The sequence below is a fragment of the Mandrillus leucophaeus genome, unplaced genomic scaffold (genome assembly GCF_000951045.1).
Source record: "Mandrillus leucophaeus isolate KB7577 unplaced genomic scaffold, Mleu.le_1.0 Scaffold171, whole genome shotgun sequence".
Classification (NCBI taxonomy): domain Eukaryota; kingdom Metazoa; phylum Chordata; class Mammalia; order Primates; family Cercopithecidae; genus Mandrillus; species Mandrillus leucophaeus.
This window is the reverse complement of record NW_012101710.1, coordinates 1,779,202-1,791,239: the sequence shown is the minus strand read 5'-3', so window position 1 is coordinate 1,791,239 and position 12,038 is coordinate 1,779,202. Positions and strand designations below refer to the sequence as shown.

The 12,038-nt window shown below is 38.6% G+C and overlaps 1 pseudogene; it reads left to right on the top strand.

The window, feature by feature from the left end:
• Nucleotides 1–2,956: 2,956 nt before the first annotated feature.
• On the top strand, nucleotides 2,957–3,680 carry LOC105537338 (annotated as a pseudogene).
• Nucleotides 3,681–12,038: the final 8,358 nt, after the last annotated feature.

Here is a 12,038-nt window from a genome sequence, read left to right as displayed (position 1 = left end):
TTTTCTTTTTTTTTTTTTTCAAATCTCTCTCACTTAGTGTCTCCCATTTTAATAAGTGCTTTATCATTTATCCAGTAACTCAGGCCCCAAATCTTGGAGTTATCCTTCATTTTTTTCTTCTCTTATTTCTCACACTGAATCCCGTTAGTAAATTCTGTTTTCTCTGCTTTTAAAACATACCCTGAAACCAGTCACTTATAATCAACCTCATTGCTGCCATTCCAGGCCACCATCATCACTAATAAGCCTTACAAATGGTGGCCCTAACTTTTAACTTCTGTATCCAGTTGCCAGAGTGACATAAATCTAATAATGTCTTTCCACTGCTCACTTAGATTATAAATCCTATTGCACTTAGAATACAACTTAAAAGCCTTAGTATGGCCTACAAGGTTCTGTGTGGATGGTCCCAGTTATCTTTCTTTACCCTCTAAGCGTTACCCACCTGGCTTACCAAGTTACTTCCAAGCTGCCTCCTGATTGTTCTGTATTTAAAACAACTGCTTTATTAACTTACTGGGATAAGATGCATAATGGTACATATCTTTTTTTTTTTTCAGTTCCCCAGTAGACTATAAGCTTCATAGGGCAGGAATGTTATTTTGCTCCTTATCTTTTCTTCACCCGGTACATAGTAGGTGCTCAAACATTTGCCACATGGCAGATGGGGACAGGGAAATTATTCTGAAGGTCTTGTCTTCATCGGAAGATTGAAGGATAAGAGGGTCTTTGTGGAGAAAGTAGTCGTAAGAAATAGTCATAAAATATGGGACTGATCACTACTGCTAGGAAGAGAAAAGTAAGCAGTGGAACTTTCAAATTCACAGGAGCAAAAACGAAATGTATAGTAACCCAACCAGACCAGTGGGAGTCAGGAAAGGAAAAGTAGAAACTGCGCAAGATAGCAAAGAAAGATGAAACAATGGGGATGGTGGAGCAGCCCCATTTCTCTCTACCCTCTTAGGACTCAAAATCCCTGGACTTCACATAACAAAGAAGCATAGGAAGATGCTGAAAGGTGAAGAGAAGACTGTGGCCACTCTAGAATGACAAGGGGGTCAGTTCCCTCAGTTTCCTTACTATCTCCCACATGTCCCGTACAGGGCACTGCGGAAGCCTGCATCCCTGAACCACCAGTAGTCGCAGACAGCAAAACTCTGAGAAGAGCCTGTTCCGCATAGCCAGAGGACAGGGGAAGGGAGGGTGGTCTAACAAAACAGACCTTTTTTCGGTACTCACTCTGCTCCAGCTAAACCAAGGAAACTGCCCTCCTCCCTTCCGAGGCTTCGAGAGCAGGCAGCATGCTTCGGTTCCCCACCCAGAGGCAGGAGGCGTGCCTGAGAAGAGAGTTAATCTTTCATTTCCTGTGTGGCAGAAGCAGGTGGCACTTCAGTTCCCCTGCCAGGTGGTGCTAACAGCGCCTCATGGGGAGCCGATCTTCCACCCTCTGCCTGGTAGGAGCAGGTGGTGCTCTGACTTCTCTGCCAGGGTAGTGTCAGCAAGGCCCAGCTTAGGGCCGTTTCCAGCCCCCACCAGCCATGATGAGGTGGTGCTAGCAGGAGGCTAATTACCATTACACTTGACCCCTTCCATTGCCATCATCCCCTGGTGGGGAGGTGAGCCTCCACACCTACTGGTGGCAAATGAGGTATGGAGGAGTGGAGCTAACTGACACTCCCCACCTCCCTACCCCTCCTCTGGTATAAGTAGGGCCCATGGGGGTGCTGAACTTCTGCTCCCGGATGCAGCAACAAACTGGTGTGGCTTAGCCCTTGGCTTTCCCTTCCCTTGTGGTAGCTTGGCCCAGAGGGTAGCTGATCTTACACAGAGGCAACAGAAATGGTGAGTTGGAGCCACACTTTGGCTGGGAAGGTGTCAATGAGCTGAACTCCCACCCCATCTGTCTGCAACAAGGCAATGTGAGTCATCACCTGACTTTTGTCAGGGTGATGGGGAATGGGGGGCTAGCGGGTAGCTGAACATGCACGCCCACGCATCCCTGGTATTAATACCTTTGTAGCAGGGAAGCTGCCCACTAAAAGATTAAATTGGATCTAGGGTCTCTTAATATCAGAAACATACAGGATACAATTCATACAAATTTATACAATTCCTGCAAATCACTCATACCAAGATCCAGGAATATCACTTATGAATGAGAAAGGACCATCAGCAGGTGCTACCTGATTTATCTGACAAGGATTTGAAAGCTGCTATGATAAAAATGTTTCAACAAGTTATTACAAATTATTTTGAAACAAAACGTTAGAAAATCTCAGCCAAGAAATCAAAATTATTTATTAAAAGCCAAAAAGAAATGATAGAACTGAAAAATAATGATATTTTTAAAATGCTGAATGGGCTCAATAGAGTGGCAGTGGCAGGTGGACTTGAAGACAAGATTAGAACCTGCCCAATGTGAAAAAAGTAGACTGAAGAAAAAAAAAAGTCTCCTAGACCTCTGGAATGATGATAAAAGAGAGAACACTTGTGTCATTGCAGTTTCAGAAGGAAAGAATAGAGTGGGACCAAAAAAAGAGCTGAAGAAATAATCTGACTGCAACTTCTCAAATTTGGTGACAGACAGAAAGCTGTAGATCTAAGAAGCTGAGTGAGCCCCAAACAGGATCAACCCAAAGGAATCTGTGCCAAGATGCGTCATGATTAAACTTGTGCAAGGTGGACTCAGGAAAGCGACTGAAAGTAGCTGGAGTTTAACAATGTGTAATTTGTAGGGGAAAACCAGTCCAATTGAGAGGTGCCTTCTCATCTGGAATGATGGTGGCCAGAAGAAAAATGGCACAACATTTTTCAAGGGCTGAAAGAAACAACCATTAACCACCAATTCTATATGCAACAAAAATATCGTTCAGGAATGAGGGGTAAAGGAAAACTTTCTTGAATGAAGGAAAATAATTTATTGCTGCCAAGCATACCCTTAAAGACTAGGTAAAAGTTCTTTAAATGAGTGGAAATGAAAACATAAGGCTCTGAATTTCAGAAAGGACTGGAATGGGCAAATATAGGGACACATGTAATAGACTTTTTATGAGTTATATTTGGTTGAAGCAAAATTTTAACACAATTTGATGTACTAAGTGTATGCAGAGGAAATATTTAAGACATGCTTAAAAAGTGAGGAAGGGCCTTTTGGCTGGAACCAACCATCTTCTGTTAATTTGCCAAAATGATGAACAACAGAGAGAAAGGGGAGAGGCACCCGATATGTTCTCTAGGCGTTTTAGAAAACGTGGACTTGTTCTTTTGGCCACATACCTGCAAATGTCTAAGAAAGCTGTTATTGGAGACATCAAGGGAATGGGTACTCTTCAGAAAGGAAGCCCCACAAGTGTTACCATGGCAAAACTGGAAGAGTCTACGATGTTACTCAGCATGCTGTTGGCGTTGTAAACAAACAATGTTGGGGCACGATTCTTGCCAAGAGAACTAATGTGCATGTTGAACACATTAAGCACTCTTAAGAGCCAAGATAGTTTCCTGAAACATGTGAAGGAAAATGATCAGAAAAAGAAGGAAGCCAAAGAGAAGGGTACTAGGGTTCAGCTGAAGAGTCAGCCTGTTCCCAGAGAAGCACACTTTGTGAGAAGCAGTGGAGAGGAACCTGAGCTGCTGGGGCCTCTCCCCTATGAATACATGGCATGATAGGTGTTAAACCCCAAAAAACAACCAAAAACTCTGGACTGTGTTTAAAAAAAAAAGGTGGGGAGAGTAAAGGCAACTTACATAGAAGTGTGGAAGCCTGTTTTTCCTATTGCTTGTGCTGGTAAAAATGTTGATACCACCAGAGTGTGATGAGTTACATATGCTTATTGTGGTCCTTAGATCAGCCATTATGAAAACTGAGTGATACACTCCAGCACTATGAATAAATCAAGGTGAAATTATTAAAAAAACTGACATAATCCACAGGAAGAAAGGAGAAACAGAAAAAACAAAATAACAAATAATTAAATGGCAGGCTTAGGCTTGTCATACTAATAATTGGCTTAAATATAGATGGTCTGAATACACCTATTACAGGATAGAGATTGGCACAGTGGTTAAGAAAACATGATCCAAAACTATGTTGTTCAAGAAATTCTCTTAAACCAATGACATAGGTAGGTTGAAAGTAAAGGATGGAAAAAGATATGCCATGCAAACATGAATTTAAACAAGAGTGGCCATATTAACATTTAAAAAACAATTTCAGAATAAATAAAATTACAAAAGACCGAGACATAAGGATCAAAGAATGAACACATTAGGAAGACATAGTGATCCTAAATATGTACACACCAAACAGAGCCTTAAAATACATGAAGCAAAAACTGATAGAGCTGAAAGGAGAAATAAATTTAACAAATACTCCATACATATAAATAAATTTAATAAATAACTGAAGTCTTAAACACCATAGTCTTAGCAATTAGTAAAATTATACACCAAATCAGCAAGAATATAGGACTTACACAGTTGACCAACAGAATCCGACATTTAGAACACTTTACCCCAAAACAATAGAATATCCGACTTTCTAAGTGCCCATGGGACATTATAGACATTATCCTGGGCTAAAAAATAAAACATGTAAAAGGATTGAAATCCTACAGAATTTGTTGTGACAATAATGGAATCAAACTAAAAATAGTAAAAGCAACAGGAAAATCTCTAAACAAATTCATAAACCATGGGTCAGTCTCAAAGGAAAATGTTAAACATAAAAATGAAAAATACATTATTAAATATGTGGGATGTAGCTTAAAGCAGTCCCAAGAGGGAAATGTATAGCCCTAAGTATTATAAATTAAGTTGAAAAGTAGAAAGGTCTCAAGTCAATCTAAGCTCCTACCTCAAGAAACTAGAAAAGAGCAAAACAAACCTAAGCAAGCAGAATGAAGAGCAGGAGTCAATGAAAAGAGGGAAAAGAAGAATCACAAAAAGCTGTTTCTTTGAAAAGATCAATGAAATTGTTAAATTACTAGCAAGACTGACACAGATAAAAAGGAGTCAGACCCAAATCAGTGATCAGGAATGAAATAGAGGATATCACTACAGAGGCTGCAGCCATTAAAAGGATAATTAGGAAATGCCACAAATAACTTTGTGCTCGTAAATTTGACAACACAGAGGAAATATCTTTAGTTTTAGTTAGCTTTTTATTTTAGTTTTTCTCAAAAACTAAAGCCTACTAAAACTCAACCAAGACAAAATAGACAATCAGAACGTAGGCATACCTCAGAGATGTGGTGGATTTGGTTTCAGACTACTGCAGTAAACCAAATAGGGCAATAAAAGGAGTCACAGAAAGTGGTTTCCCAGTATATATAGAAGTTATATTTACTCTATAGAGTGCAATAACATTTTGTCTAAAAATACACTAATTGTTGCTAGACAATGCTGACATAAGTGAGCACATGCTTTTGGAAAAATGGTGCTGATGTCACTAATCTTCAATTTGTAAGAAAATATAAGTAAAATAAAAAAAATTGGCCAGGCGCGGTGGCTCACGGCTGTAATTCCAGCACTTTGGGAGGCCAAGATGGGTGGATCACAAGGTCAGGAGATTGAGACCATCCTGGATAACACTGTGAAACCCTGTCTCTACTAAAAATATCAAAGAAATAGTGGGGTATGGTGGCAGGCACCTGTAGTCCCAGCTACTCAGGAGGCTGAGGCAGGAGAGTGGCATGAACCCAGGAGGCGGAGCTTGCAGTGAGCTGAGATTGGGCCACTGCACTCCATGGAGCCTGGGAAACAGAGTGAGACTCCATCTCAAAAAAAAAAAAAAAAAAAAAAATCATCTATGAAGCACAATAAAGTGCAATAAAACAAGGTATACAGTAATGTTAAAAGCCATTAAAGAAATTGAATTCTTAATTGAAATGCTCCTTAAAAAAAAAGAAAAAAAAAATCTCTGGGCCCAGATGGTTTCACTGGACAATTTACCAACATTTAAAGAAGAAGTAACACCAGTTTTATTCAATCTCTTCTAGAAAACAGAGAAGACCTACAAAGTCATTTTGTGAGTCTGGTATTACCCTGACAGCAAAATCAGAGACTGCAAAAAAGGAACTCCACAGTTCATTATCGCTAATGAACTTAAAGGCAATGATCCTCAAGAAAATATTAGCAAATCAAATGAGTAATTAATATTTAACATGACCAAATGGGATTTATGCCAGCCATGCAAGATTCAGCATTCAAAAATCAATGCAATCCACAATATCAACACACCAAAGAAAAATCAGTATCTTATCAGTTGACTCATTAAAAGCATCTGACAAAATCCAGCATTCATTCGTGATTAAAAATTCAGAAAACTAGCAATAAAGAACTTTTTCAGCTAGATAAAGAGCATCTAACAAAAGCCTCCAGGTAAGACCATACTCCATAATGAAAGATGGAATGTCTTTCCTCTCAGGTTGGGAACAAGGCCAGGATGTTCAGTCTTACCTTTGCTGTCCAAAACAGTAGTACTAAAAGACAAGAGCAAAACAGTCCCAGTTTATGGGTTACATCATTGTTCATCCTAAGAAATCTAGAAGAAAACTTCTGGAACCGAGGAATTCAGCATAGTTGCTGCATACAGGATCAACACAAAAACCATGTTTCTATACCCTAACAACAAATATGCAGAAACTGAAATTAAAAACACAATGCCATTTATGTTTTAAAAATTATGAAAAAGATATAAACTTCAACATGTATAGGATATTTGTGCTGAAAATTACAAAACACTGATGAAACAAATCAGAGGACCCAAATGTTGCCACCAACCATATTGACATACTGGAATATTCAACATGGTAAATATGTCAGTTCTGCCTGAATTATCATAGCTTTTATGCAGTTCCTACATAAAATCCCAGCAAAGATTTTTGGTAGATACATAAAAAGATTATTGAAAAACTTGTATGGAAAGGCATAGGCCCCAGAATGACTAAAACGATCTTGTAAAAGAATAAAGTAGTTGGAATCACTCTGATATTAAAGCTTTCCCCTGTAGTGATAGTAATCAAGATACACAGATTAATGCGGTGCAATAGAGAACTAAAAGATAAATATGCCAAATTAATTTTTGACAAAGGTGAAAAAGCAATTCACTGATAGATTATTCTTCTTAACAAATGGTGTTGGAGCAGAAATTGGACATTCATAGACAAAATGATCAACCTTGATCTAAATTTTATATTTGATACAAAATTAACTCAAAATAGATTGTGGACATAAATGTAAAATTGTAAAACTCTTAGGGGAAAAAAGGAGAAAGTCGGCCGGGCGCAGTGGCTCATGCCTGTAATCACAGACCTTTGGGAGGCTGAGGCGGGTGGATCACCTGAGGTCGGGAGTTCCTGACCAACATGGAAAAACACCATCTCTACTAAAAATACAAAATTAGTGAGGCATGCCTGTGATCGCAGCTACTTGGGAGGCTGAGGCAGGAGAATCGCTTGAACTCGGGAGGTGGAGGTTGCCGTGAGCCGAGATCACGCTCCAGCCTGGGCAACAAGAGCGAAACTTCATCTCAGAAAAAAGGAAGAAGTCTTCAGAATCCAGAACTAAGTAATAAGTTCTTAGTCTTGATACCAAAATCACAATCCATAAAAGAAAAACTTGGTAAGTTAGAACCTGTTAAAGACTTTTTCTCCATGAAAGAGCATATTAAGAGGATGGAAAGACAAGCTACAGACTAGTAGAAAATATTTGCATCCAATTTATCTGCCAAGAGACTAGTATCTAGAATATGTAAAGAACTTTCAAAATTCAATAGGAAAAAACAGTTCAGTTAGAAAATGGACAAAAGACATCAACAGACTTTTCACCAAAGAGGATATTTAAGTGGCAAATAATCACAGAAAAAGACATTCATTCAGTATCACTAGCCATTAGGGAAATGGAAATTAAAGCCATAGGGAGAAAACTTCTGCTAAATGGCTGAAATAATAATAAAAAGACAACAAATGTTGGTGAAGATGCAGAGAAACATTGCTCATACATTGCTAGTGGGAATGTAAAATGGTACAGCCACTCTAGAAAACAGTTTGGCGGTTTCTTATAAAAAACGTAGAACTACCATACAACTTGGCAGGTGTACTCTTGGACAGTTATCTCAGAGAAATGAACACATAATCATGCAAGAACCTGTACAGCAATGCTTAGAGAAGCTTTATTTTTAATAAATACCCCTACACAGGAAACAGCCCGGATGTCCTTCAGTGGACGCATTATTAAACCATAGTACATCTGCATCATGATTACTTCTCACAATAAAAAGGGCCAAAGTATTGATGCACCTCCTGTGAATCTCCATGTCGAGTGATAAAAAGCCTATGCTAAAAGGTTATATGCTGTATAATTCCACTGATGTAATATTTATGAAATGACAAAATTCTAGAAGTGGATTAGTGACTTCCAGTGGCTGAAGAGCAGAAGAGAGTAGGAAGGACATGGATGTGGTAATGAAGGGGCGACATGAGGGATCCTTGTGGTGGTGGAAATACTGTATCTTGGCTGTATCAGTGTCAGTATCCTGTATGTGGTGTTGCACTAGCTATTCAAAGTGTCGTTGTGGGAAACTTGGTCAAGGGTGAATGGGATCTCTTTGTAGTATTTCTTACAACTGCTTGTGAATCTATAATTATCTCCTAATAAAAAGTTTAATTAAATGTGAATGGACTGACTTCTATTAGAAGACAAAATTGGAAAGTGCCTTAAAATACAGCTGATAACAAATAACACTTCAGTGGTTAAAGAGGAAGACGAAAGTGAAGAGATGGCCGAAAAGATACCGTACAAACACAAAAAACAGAATGACAGTGTTGATATCAGATCAGTTGAGACTGCCAGTTGAAAGCAGTAAACATATTACAGGACACATTATTGATAAAAGACATCATTTATGAAGAGGATAAACAGTGAAGGTGTATAGATACTAAACATAGTTGCTAAACACATACCACCAAAACAAAAAACAAAACCAGAAATGCATGTAAATTTTCATTAAGTTTAGTTCGATCAGACAAAGCAATAAAAGGAATGTTTCGTACCAAAGCCTATGGACACAATGAAAACTAAGTGCAGGGAAAGAAGTCTACAGAATTAAATGTCTTCAGGATTAGAGAATACAGAGTAAAAAGTGAACAGTGAAAAACTCCCTACATGTACAATTTAAAAAAATGTTTTAAAAATTGTGAAATACATCCTAATTTTTCATCTGAAACATTAAGTATACAGTTCAGTAGCATCAAATACATTCACATTGTCGTGCATCTAGTCACCACAGCTGCTTTTATCTTGCAAAGCTAAAGCTCTGTACCTAGCTCAGGATCCATTTTTTTTTTCCCGTTGTATATCTAAGAAAATTCTGACTTACTTAAGTAGTAGCAGTTGTTAGCTTTTGAAAACAGTTTCTCTCTTAATTTCAAGATGTGCTTTGCTTATGTTGATATGGAAGCTTAAAGAGGAATTGTACATAGTTTATTTCCACACTGAATAAAAATGTGACAGTTGCTCTTGTTATCATAAATAGAAAAGACCCCAAATTTGGCAACAAACGTTAAAACTACATTACCATCTCAGAATAGGTGGATATCGTGTTCTTTGTTGTTGCTGGACTGAACGTAATGGCATGCTGAAAGCATGTTTCAGTCAGATGGGGCTGAGCCCTGTCTAGTGTATAGTTTACCTTTTCACATATACTGCAAGAGTGTACCTGGTAGTGAGTTCTGTGAGAGTGAACATAAAAGTTCAGCAGTCCTAAATTCAGAAAATGATGAGTGGTGAGCCTTTGTAGTTAATGACGTGATTACTGCAAGTCTTACTGTTGTACAGTAATAACAAGAGATGCTTCATTTCCAGGTCCACAGAAGCACAAATTGACCTACCACACAGGGTAGTGCTTTGGGGACAGCTTACGTAAAAATTTGAATAGTACCCATCTGATTATGACTGTTGTGCTTTATTACAGGTCTTAAAACATGCTGCAAGAAATTAAGCGTTTATAGAAGTCTTTGAACTATTGTTGTAGAACTTCAGGTCTCCACGGAATGTGGTTTGATCACTGCTGCATTGAAGTACACAGAGGGAATGTCATTAGAAACTGCATTTTGGTTTTGGAGGATTTTATTTTCAGATAACTTATGGATTTTATAGCAAAAATGCTTATGCTGATATCTATTTCCTGGTTTCTCTAGGACCTGACTTGTTCCAGATAAATAATATTTTCACAGCTTAAATATCTTCAAGAGAATACATTGAGAAAAGATACTGGGACCTGACGTATGTTAGGAAACAAATGAGATTAAAAAGAGACTGAATAATGTTTTAATATAAACATAGTCTGTCAACAAACCAAAGTAGCTGTCATTGTGAGATGAGAATTTCCTGAAAAAAATTATGTAAAATCCTACTCGGTGACATTAACATATTAAATATATTTAACTTATACATTCTTACAGTAAGCATGATTTGCAATGCCATTTTATTTAAATGGCAGGAAACCCCATCATTCAATAACATGAGTTTTCATTTTTTCCAGGAAATTATTTCTGATTTGAAGATGGGAGTTGTAGTAACGTATCAGGGCTTGTAACATGTTTACGGAAACCCAAATTCCAGGATGGTGGCACAGCTGAAAAGACCCCTCAGCGTTATCTGTTTTCCCAGACGATGCCTTGCCATCTCTTTCCTGTTTCACTGCTTCTCTGGAGTATTTCCTCCTCGGTAGTAAATGACATTCCATGAAATTTGAGATTTCTCGTATTAAATAGCTTCTTGCAGTAATGTTTGATCCTTTAGGATATGCAGGTCACCCTGTCTAGATGATAAAGCTTGGGCTGCTGTGACGTCGGTAGTCAAGCGTTCTCAGTCTGTTGGAATTGCAGCGTCATCACCCGCCGCAGTTATTCAGTTCTTGTTTTCTCTCTTTTAAGCATAATAATTAAAACAATTCTTTTAGAATAACCCCATTGTTAGATGTTTCTGGCACTTGTACTCCTAGATAAAATGTTTTTGGGTCTAATTTTTAAGATTTGGAGTCTCAATTTGTCCACATTGCAACTTGTGATACTGCATACTCTTCTGCTTACAATCTTTCAGGGAGGTTCCTACTGTCTTAAGAATAAAATTCAGATTCCTGTGCATGCACAACTGCTGCTCGTAATAAAGCTGATTGTGCCCTGCATGTGGGCACCAGCGAGAAGAGGAGTCCTGCCAGCTTGTCTACAGCTCTGGGGCTGGTTTCCATGGGTGGGGACCTTTCCAGTTCACTGAGTGGTGTCACCTGGGCTAGTGGAGCTCCTGTGAGCCTCTGTGCAAGGCTGTTCATCTAGCTTCACTTTCTTCCTAGGCTCCACCTTGTCTCTCCTTCCTGCCAGCACTGCAATGTACGTATGGTCCTGATCGATGACGCTACTTCAGATTCTACAAGTGTGCTGTGCTGTCTGATACCCTTGTGGTAGTAATAATAGAGTTAACATTCATTTATTTTTATTTTTTTAATAGTCAGGGTCTCACTCTGTCACCCAGGCTGGAGCTCAGTGGTGTGATCATGACTCACTGCAGCCTCCAACTCCGGCTCAGGCAATCCTTCTGCCTTAGCGTCCTGAGTAGTTGGGACTGCAGGCATACACCCCCACACCCGGTTAATTTTTTTTTTGGGGTGTGTGTGTGTGTGTGTGTGTATATATATGTGTGTGTGTGTGTGTGTATATATATATGTGTATATATGTGTGTACACATATATGTATATACACATATACAAGTACATACATATATACATGTGTGTATATATACATGTATATATGTGTATATGTATATATGTATATATGTGTGTGTGTATATGTGTGTATTTTTATATATATATATATTTTTTGGTATAGCAGTGTTTGATATGTTGCCCAGGCTGGTCTCGAACTCCTGGGCTCAAGTGATCCTGCTTCAGCCTCCCAAAGTGCTAGAATTATAGGCATGAGCTACTGCACCCAGCCCTTAGAGAATTATTTATTCTCCTCCTCCTCTACTAAACTAATTGGAGA